This window comes from Hipposideros armiger, unplaced genomic scaffold (assembly GCF_001890085.2).
Source record: "Hipposideros armiger isolate ML-2016 unplaced genomic scaffold, ASM189008v1 scaffold_152, whole genome shotgun sequence".
Taxonomy (NCBI): domain Eukaryota; kingdom Metazoa; phylum Chordata; class Mammalia; order Chiroptera; family Hipposideridae; genus Hipposideros; species Hipposideros armiger.
In genome coordinates, this window is record NW_017731502.1 from 153,196 (window position 1) to 161,551 (window position 8,356).

Sequence of the window (8,356 nt, forward strand, 5' to 3'; positions counted from 1 at the left end):
TGAACAAGGGTGTGGACTGGTAACTGCTGGGGCAATTCAGGGGAGCAAAGGCACTAGGGCAAGGCGGTATAGGATGCGGGGGGGGGGGGGGGGGGGGAGGCCAGCTGGACTGGAGGCTCCCAGCAGGAAGTCAGAAAGGAAAGGCAGGGAAGGCTTCTGGGGTGAGGCCGAGACCGGGAGAAGCACCTGGGCTGTTGGTGGAGCTAAGGCCTGAGAGCCTAGGGCAGGTTGCTGAGCTGAGCTGCCCTTCCATGGGGTGGGAGGGATATTCAGGGTGTCCCAAGGCGGCCAGGGACACAATGGTAAGCAGTGACTGGGCCTCTGTCCCCAAGTGGGTGGCAGGCCCAGGAGACTGAGCCAGGAGAGAGCAGCTTCCCACTGTGGGTTAAAGGACATCTGCTTTTGCGAGACGATGAGCCACTGGACATGCCTGAGCCACTCAGGGCTCAACTACATGGCCTGCTACAAAAGAACGTGTGGCAGCTGCCTACAGGACGGCAAATAGGAAGCCACGATGTCTAGTCCCTGCCCAGGAGCACGCAGCCACCCGGCATGAAAGACAGTCATTCAGGAAGGTCTCTGCTGCCTTCCAAACTGCCCGGGCTTTGGGGAGATGCCCTCTCCTCCATGAGCGTCTAACCCACGGGGCAACACAGGGCTTGCCTGTGAGCAGAGATGGGAGGACAGACAGCGAGGGCCTCTGTTCCAAAACAAACAGCATGCTGAGGCGACACCGACCATGCCCTTCTTTATCTTGGCAATCTCATGCCCACGCCTAAATATAGACGCTTGGGCAGCACAGGCATCTGCCTGCTGCCACAGAATCGGCACGGTCCAGCTTACAGCAGAAGGGCACAGTGTTAAGGCTCCAGAAGCTTTTCACTATGTGTTGCTGGAATCTCAAGTTCCTTTCTCGTTCAGATTGAACAAACGTCCTCGGCTGCAGGTAAAGATGACAGAGGGCACAGCCATGCCAACTGGGCAGCTATGCAGCTTTTCACCAGGGGGGAGGGGACGGCACAGAGCCCCATGGTCCCAGCCTGAGGCTTTCCTCTAGTCAGTACTTTTCCAGCCCAGACAGCTCGAAAGGGCCACAATTCTTAACTTTTACTTTGTGGCTCAACATCTGCAATGCTGGGAAACCTGGGCCTCACGATGTGCTCCAAGTTTTTTTAATTGGCCATCACTTGAAAGAGCTTAACATGTTAAGAGCAGAAAAGAAAGGGTAGTTTGTTCTCTTTATATATATTTTTAAAAATCCACTTTATAAACAATTCAGAGTTTTCTGCTGCTTGTTTTTTCTTCCCCCCCATTTTTCTCTTTTTCTTGGTTTGTTGATAAACAACAGGCACTATGTTCGGGCTGCATTTTGGTTCACGGAGACGGAAGAACAAACGTGGCTTCAAAAAAACATCTTTAAAGAATCAGCTTCGTGGATTCCCTCCCATCTCAGAAAGTAGTTTAATGACAGTTTTTAGTCATTTCAGAAAAGAGTTTCTGCTTCAGTGTATTTATGTAATTTAAATGGCTGACTGTTTTTACAGGATGGGGTTTTTTTCTCCGGTCCCAAAGTACCCTGAGAAGAAAGAAAATCAAAGCTCGTTTCGGGAACAACATCGGACCCAAGCAGAAGAAAAACGGAAAGCAAGCTAATGTATGGGCCTAACTCTTTAAAATCACACTTAAAAATCACTTTATCTTTCTTAATAAATTATTGCAAGCTGGATTGGGGAAAAATCACTCCAGAGAAGGTTTACAATATAAATAAACGCTAAGAGATCATTTGCTTTGTTTTTGTTGGCGTGGGTCTCGCTGAGTTTAAATGAACATGCACAGTGATGATGAAAGGCGCCGGGGAGGAGGGCTGGAGGGGGGGGGCAAACAGCTCAGTGTGGCCACCAGTGATTAGAGGCTCCCAGCCCAATAAGCCTTCCAGCCCCTGCAGGCGGGAGAGTGAGAGGGAGGGAGGGAGGGAGAGAGGGAAAGAGGGAGAGAAGGAGAGAGAGAGAGAGAGAATGAATGTGTGTGTGTAGGGAGGGGCGGGGGGGGGCGTGAGGGTGAGCTGTCTTCTCTGCCCTCTGACCCACAGGAGGTAGCAATTCCAGTTCAAGGACTCCAGGGTGAAGAGCCCTGCGTTCTGCTCTGCCCAGAGCCACCCGCCCCAGGCTGCCCGTCTCGGACCCTCCCTCCAGTCTTTCCCTCTCAGGCTGGGGCCTGCTCTGCCCCCAGCCCCTCTCAGGAAGGCTTCCAGGTGAGCATCCTGGTACCCGGGGTGTATGTGAGCCCACGCTAACCAACACCGAGGGCTAGGGAGCGGTATACAAATGAACAACTCAGCCACCACCAAAGCCCTTTCACTCTATTAACAAAGTAACTCATTTTTCCTGCCTGCCGACTGCTGTCAGGCACTATGGTAAACACGACTCACTGTTTTCTAGGTCCATTCTCACCTCATGGGAGACGTTCTCATGAACTTTGGGGAAAGAGCCTGTGTTCCTAACCCCCACTCTCTCTCTGTCCCTCCGACTCAGCTCTCCGCCTTCCTCCTCTCTGACGCCTCCCAGCACTCTGCGCTTCTGGCTTGTTCACTGCAGAGGAAGCGCTCCTTCAGATCAGTGTCTGCAGCATCTCACACAGTCAGTGCTCAGCACTGTAAATAAATGCTCAATAAATCATGCTCAAGACATGCTTGTCGAATGAGAGGATGAAAGGACAAGCCCCCTCTTAGCAGTGAATCACAGTGTAAATTCTCTTGTAGAATAATTCCGAATCTCAAGTACCCTGAGGGCAGGACCCTCCATCCTGTGGTGCCCCCAGGCCCTCAGTGTCCAGCACGGGAGGCTTAGTGACAAATGGTCTGTCTGTTGGCATAAAATGCCATCGTTTCGGTTCTCTAAGTCTTAACAAGTGGTCAGTTTCTAAGTGATGATTCTGGGGAAGATCAAATAATTAAATTTGATGATTAACTTAATTACACCTGATACCAGCCAAGTGTTTAGAACTGCTTGGCACACAACAGGCTCTCCATAAATGTTAGCTGCTGCTGCTGCTGCTGCTGCTGTTATTAAGCCATTTTTAGCTATTTAAGAAACTTCGAAATGCTCTGCTGTCAAGGTGGAGCTTAGGGGGAGCCAACACACAGATCTGTGGACCATTTGGTTGTCCCTTTGGCTTAAGGACATTTACAAGTGTGTGAGTGCTCTTGGTGCCATCCATCCAGCAAAGAACGGGTGCAAGGAAGTGGGGTGTGCCTGTGAAGAAGGTGCTTGGCCTCTCAGGCGGGTCTGCATCCCACCCCATTCTCACACAGTCTGGGAGGTAAATGCTAAGCATGAGGTGAGAGTGAGGTATCCTCCTGTTTTTAGGTCCCCCCACCTCTCAGGCTAACAGGACAGGAGTCTAAATCCCTGTGCTCACACTCTTCCTTGCCGCCCCCACCACCCTCCCCGACATCTGCATGTGCTGTGTACCTCGCACAGCACCACCCTCCCCTCGAGTGCCAGGCTGGGTCAGGACAACCATGTTAGTCTCTCAGTTATTTAACTGTTAGCTGAGAGCACTGGGGAGATGACACCTGCCTGCCTCACTGCACAGTCCTGTGCTAAGGGGACCCTTGCTGGCAACGTGGGAGAGAAGGCAGTCCTCATTTTAAAGAGTAAAACAAAGGGTTAGTATTTGTTATTAAGAAGAATGGGAGAGACAAAGGTCATGGCTAAATGGGGGTCACTGACAGAGATGGAGGTTGAGAGGGTAGTGGTGACTTCAGAGGAGGGGGCACAGTTCACGACAAGGTCCAAGTTGGGTGCCAGTTGGAAAGAATTTGGATGTTTCTTGCATTTCTGCTTTCAACTAAAGCAAATCATTCCTTCATAATTCAGCACCCTAGTTTCTCCGAAAAACTGATGAAAGGAGGTCTGGAAGTGACTTCTGGGCCAAAATGCAGCTCAGATCACTATGGCTCTTTAAAGAGGTTTACCTTAAAGCGTTCACCACGTGGACTGGCACCACGTTCAATAGAAGGAAGTGTGCAGATGCACACCCTGTACTTTTTCGGCTGGGAACACGCCGCTGCTTGCAAGGCTTCGCTCTCCCTGTGAGCTGCTCTGACAAATGCATTAATTGTACAAAGCAGACAGAGTTTGTTTAGTCATGTCTGCTGAGGTGGGGAGGATGTTGCCACACATCTGAGCTGGCTCTTTCTGCACAGGGCATCTAGGCCTCAGGCCTCTACGCCAACACCCTCTGGCCAGAGTGAGAGGCATCGCCACAAAAGCCAATGGTGCACCTGCTCCACCGCTTTCAAATTAAAAAGAAGTCAGCATGAGAGAGTGAGAGAGAGAGAGAGAGGGAGAGAGAGAGATTGTTTATGGGCTCTTTCTCTCTCATCAGGAGAGGGCAGTGAGGCTCAGTCATCGTGAGGGTAAGAACAGGAGAGCAGGTGCCTGAAGCTGACTGAATGTCACAGAGCCATCTCGGCCTCAGCACCCCAGGGTGGAAATATAAACTCCTCAGCCACCGAATATGACCCTCGGGCTCTTCAATCCCAGCCTTCCTTCTACCTTCTTCACGTGCCCTCTTGTCCAACTATCCTGGCTAGTTCCCACTGTCACCTGGATGTACTGCTCCCAGTTTTCAACCATGCTTTCAATGCAGCGTTTCTCTTACCTGAAATGTCCCCCAGGCACCCTTTGCGATTCCTACTTGTTTTGCAGAAAGCCTTCCCCCACCTCTCTCGTCCCCACTGACATTCTGACTAGTTACGTAGTTATGAGACCAGCAACATTTAATTTATGACTTCTGCATGTCCCTGAATTGTGATTACATTCTTGTAATGTTGTTTTTAACCTTCTACATGCACTTCGATTGTGTTGACTGGACTGGACATTAGGCTGTGATGTCAGAGACAAGCCTTTTTTACTGGAGTCTCTCAGAGTCTCTGGTGGCAGCTGGCACAAAAGAGGGACACGGCTGCCTGACTTACTAGATAGGCTGACTGTAAGCTCTCAAAGGCAGGACAGGTGACTTCAGTATTTGTAAGGTATGTGCCATTAGAACTTGGATATACCTGGACTCATAAGCACTGTCTGCTACTTGCTGATTTAATAACAACAGCTCAGTAAATATTTGTTGAATGAAGTCAACATTCTTGTGAGCTGAAAACAAGATTCAGTACAGGAAACCTTGCCTTATGAAAAGATTACCTTCAAACTAGAAAAGTAAGCAGAACCTCACTTCATTACTGTGTTCGTTTTCCACCTACGCATATTCCCAAAGTCCCCCAAATGAGAAGGCAACAGAAAGCCCAAAACTGAAGTAGAAATGACTGCATGGGCGATCTTTGGGCAGCAGACAAAGTAAGGGAGATTTAATGATTCAAGCCAACAGGCAGGGAAATAGGATTCATCCCAAATCAGTTCACTGTTGCATTTCCGCATAGATAAGTGATAAATCTTAAAGCAGGAAGGTACTGCACTGTTTCCAATGCAAAGACCTTTGTAGGATAGACGTTTCTCAAGCTTTAATATGTTTGCTTCCTGATTAAACTATGGGGTTGTATACTGGAACAATCATGCTTATGAACACAAATTGCGGTGTTCCTTCCCATGCAATCTTGACACACACTGATAAGTGTTGTAAGGCATTTGTACAACAAAAAATAGTTCAGTACCACTGATACCCCAGGAATGGAAATTCTTAACTATGAGAAATAGTTATTCTGGGACAGGTGGAAGGAAATGGCACCATCTCAGGAATGCAAAGATGGTTTGACATAAAAAATCTAGTCATTTAATATACCACACTTCTAGTTTTTATAAGAGACAAAAGTTAAACATCTCAACAGATGTAGGAAATATTTCTAACATTCACTCAAAATTTTAATAAAACAACAAATCTGTAACCAAAGGGAGCTTCCTTAACCTAATAAAAGCTAGAGCAAATATCACAGACTTTAGAAGCATTCTCAGTAACATCAGGAATAATTCAAGAAATCTGCTATTAGTGCTTTGATCCAACATTATTTTTTGCAGCCTTAGCCAATGGGGAAAAGAAAGAAATGAAGTATACCAATTGGAAAAGAGAAGCCCAAACTATTGTTATTTGCAAAGATATGATAGTGTACATGGAAAACCTGAAAAAATTTTCAGACAAACTATTAAAATTAATAAGATAGGTCAACAATGTTTTTGGATGTATAATCAACATATAAAAATCAATAGCTTTGCTGTATACCAATAATAACAACATTTGAAAAAATGTAATAGAATCAGGGACGTTATTGACAATTCTATTGTTTATAAGTTAGCAACTTAAAAACAGTAAAAATGCTATAATAACAAGGGTTTCTTGAGTAAAGGTTATGGTCCAAGGTTACAAAATCTCATACCCTGCTTGTGAATTTGGGGAAAATAGCAGCAGCAATTCCATTTATATCAGCTTTGCATTTTTATCAGTTTACTGAGTGTGATATCGTGATATAACAAGAATATACTGAGTGAATGAAGAGTGACTGCTAATAGGTATGAGCTTTCTTTTTGCAGTAATAAAAATGTCCTAAAATTGATTGTGGTGATGGTTGCACAACTGTAAAAATACTAAAAAACCACTGAACCGTATACCTTACGAGGGTAAAATGTATGGTATGTGAATTATATCTCAATAAAGCTGTCATTAAAAAAACAACAAAAAGAACCAAAACAGAATTTTTCTAGCAAACACATCTTAGAATTGACTGTAAAATGTCACCTGCTTAATAAACTATTCCTAAAGGTAAGAAGTCTTTTTTCCCCCCGCTTTAACCTCATGACAATCTTTGGAAATATTGTTAGCTCCCTTTGGGCTTTATTTTATAGTTGGAGAGATAGAAACAGCGAGCCCAGATTGGCTTGGGAAAACTTCATGAAGAAGGGGAAACTTGAGTTGAACCTTGTTTACTCTAGAAAGTGGGGAAATCTAAAAGAAGATAATAGTACGGGAGGATAAAAGTTGACACCTTTATTTAAGAAGGAAGAAAGTGAATGAGATGGTTAGGCTGGAAACTCCAGGAAGGCAAGAATTCTTTCATCTGTGCCATCACTATCCAGTCAGAGTCTTGCTCAAAGGAAGGGCTCAGTAAATATTTGTTTAATGCATAAATAAGCAAGTGGATGAACAAACAAATACATATTTTCATCTTTGTTCCTGGTTCCTGGGCAGAGCTCCTAAAACCTTTGTAATTTCCTAAGTGATAAAGGTCTAGGAACATTTTTTTGTTTGTTTTAATATTTGGTCTTTGACCCTGGTTCCTGATGCAGAGCTCCTAAATTCCTTTGGAATATTCTGGATGACAGGAGCACCTTTTGTTCTAATGAGGTGACTCTTGGTGGGTTCCTGGAAGGCTCCAGAATTGGGGGCTGCTCACCAGAAAGACCAAGCCATGATTAGAAGCTTCGAACTCTCAGCCCCACCTCCCATCCTCTGGGGAGAGGACAGGGGCTGGAGACTGAGTTAATAACTGATCACGTCTATACAGGGAAACCTCTATAAAAAAATCCCCAAAGTACTTGGCTTTTGAAAGCTCTAGGGTTAGCGAACTCCTGCAGGTGCTGGGAGGGTGGCATGCCCGGAGAGGGCACGGAAGCTCTGCACTCTTTCCCCATACCTTGCCCTACGCGTCTCTTCCATCTCGTTGTTCCTGAGTTCTGTGAGCCATTCAATTAAACTACTAAACCTGAGAAGGGGGTCCTGGGAATTCTCAATTTGTTGCTAAGTCAGGCAAAGTTGTGGGTAACCTGAGGACCCACTACTTGCAGTTGGTGTCTGAAGTGGGGGGTTGGAGGGCAGTCTTGTGAGACTGAACCCTTAATCTGTTGTATCTGATGCTATCTCCAGGCAGACAGTGTCACAATTAAATTGAATGGTAGGATTCCCAGTTGGTGTCCCAGAGAATTGGTTGTTGTGGGAAAAACACCTACACATTTGGAGTATTCTGTGAGTAGGGAGAAATAGTTCTTCCTGTCACTGAGATTAATAAACTATCACAGTAGCATTTTAGACCCTCAAACTAATCTTGTGGTAGAGGCAGAATCTCTATTTTATATGCAAGGAAATAAAGGCTATAAAATTTCTCAGTACCTGGTCTTCTGATTTAAAAAATGGCTACAGGGGCCGGCTGAGTGGCACATTGGTTAAGAACTGGCTTGGGGCACCAGAGGGCCCTGGTTTGGATCCCACATATGAGGGCCAGTAACATTGCCCTCTACAGCTAAGATGCTGAACAATAGCTCAACCTGGAGCTGGGCTGCTGTGAGTCGCCGGCGACGGCGTAGGCTGCAGCCCCTGCTGCAGTGGGTTGCCATGGGCTACTGTGTGTAGCCAG

At 46.2% G+C, this 8,356-nt stretch overlaps 1 protein-coding gene and 1 long non-coding RNA gene across 7 annotated transcripts in view; one reads left to right on the forward strand and one right to left on the reverse strand.

Moving 5' to 3' along the window:
* ATG7 (autophagy related 7) overlaps window positions 1-8,356 on the reverse strand; it is a 250,861-nt gene that overhangs the window by 22,593 nt on the left and 219,912 nt on the right. The window lies entirely within an intron of this gene.
* LOC109387282 (uncharacterized) lies at window positions 463-6,764 on the forward strand. Of its 3 annotated transcripts, none has more exons than XR_002124957.1 (4): window positions 463-946; window positions 1,545-1,654; window positions 2,090-2,251; window positions 2,439-6,764. It is a non-coding gene; the product is annotated as an uncharacterized LOC109387282 (long non-coding RNA). The 3 variants fall into 3 exon arrangements; XR_002124958.1 differs by having other exon boundaries at window positions 464-946; window positions 4,208-6,759; XR_002124956.1 differs by having other exon boundaries at window positions 466-946; window positions 2,532-6,764.